The sequence below is a fragment of the Dendroctonus ponderosae genome, unplaced genomic scaffold (genome assembly GCF_020466585.1).
Source record: "Dendroctonus ponderosae isolate FM_Combo_2020 unplaced genomic scaffold, Dpon_F_20191213v2 Dpon_F_20191213_5, whole genome shotgun sequence".
NCBI lineage: Eukaryota > Metazoa > Arthropoda > Insecta > Coleoptera > Curculionidae > Dendroctonus > Dendroctonus ponderosae.
Genome location: NW_026018715.1, coordinates 13,784,289 through 13,785,479, shown reverse-complemented (window position 1 = coordinate 13,785,479; position 1,191 = coordinate 13,784,289). Strand labels below are relative to the sequence as shown.

The 1,191-nt window shown below is 34.4% G+C and overlaps 1 protein-coding gene across 3 annotated transcripts in view; it reads left to right on the top strand.

The window, feature by feature from the left end:
* LOC109545414 (calcium homeostasis endoplasmic reticulum protein) overlaps positions 1 to 1,191 on the top strand; it is a 17,613-nt gene that overhangs the window by 8,049 nt on the left and 8,373 nt on the right. The gene's annotated exons all lie outside the window — the stretch shown is intronic.

Sequence of the window (1,191 nt, the reverse complement as noted above, 5' to 3'; positions counted from 1 at the left end):
CGTTTGAATTTTTGAACACTTTTCCAAATTTCTTGCTGCATGTTTTATATAGACTCTGTGAAAATTTCAAGTCCCAACTTGCTCTGGTTTTCGAGTTAGGATTTTCTGTTAAGGTGCGCGTAAGTATGAATTTTTTGATTCTTAGGCCCAAGTTTGCAAGCTTCTAAAAAATCAGTGGACGTTTGAAATTTTGAACACCTTTCCAAATTTCTGGCTGCATGTTTTATATAGACTCTGTGAAAATTTCAAGTCCCAACTTGCTCTGGTTTCAGAGTTAGGATTTTTTGTTAAGGTACACGTAAGTATGAATTTTTTTATTTTTGGGCCCAAGTTTGCAAGCTTCTTAAAAATCAGTGGGCATTTAAATTTTTGAACAATTTTCAAAATTTCTTGCTCCATGTTTTATATAGATTCTGTGAAAATTTCAAGTCCCAACTTGCTCTGGTTTTCGAGTTCGGATTTTTTGCTAAGGTACGCGTAAGTATGAATTTTTTGATTTTTAGGCCCAAGTTTGCAAGCTTCTAAAAAATCAGTGGGCGTTTGAATTTTTGAACACTTTTCCAAATTTCTTGCTCCATGTTTTATATAGACTCTGTGAAAATTTCAAGTCCCAACTTGCTCTGGTTTCCGAGTTAGGAGTTTTTGTTAAGGTGCCCGTAAGTATGAATTTTTTGATTGTTAGGCCCAAGTTTGCAAGCTTCTAAAAAATCAGTAGGCGTTTGAATTTTTGAACACTTTTCCAAATTTCTTGCTGCATGTTTTATAGAGATTCTGTGAAAATTTCAAGTCCCAACTTGTTCTAGTTTCAGAATTAGGATTTTTTGTTAAGGTGCGCGTAAGTATGAATTTTTTTATTTTTAGCCCAAGTTTGCCCGCATCTGAAAAATCAGTGGACGTTTCGATTATTGTACAATTTCCACAATTCTTTGCCCAACCTCCTCTATAATTCTGGTGAAATTTAAAAGTATGCACTGGCTCTGGTTTTCGACTTAGGACTTTTTGCTAATCTTAAATTTTGGAGTTTTACACCCAAGTTTGCAAGCTTCTAAAATATCAATGGGTGTTTGAATTTTGAACAATTCCGAACTTTCAAAAAATATCAGCTCTAGCTTAATGCATGTGGCGTTGAAATAGAGAAGATCGTTTATTGTCCAACTAACTGTAGAACCATGTAGAAACTTTATCTGGTGC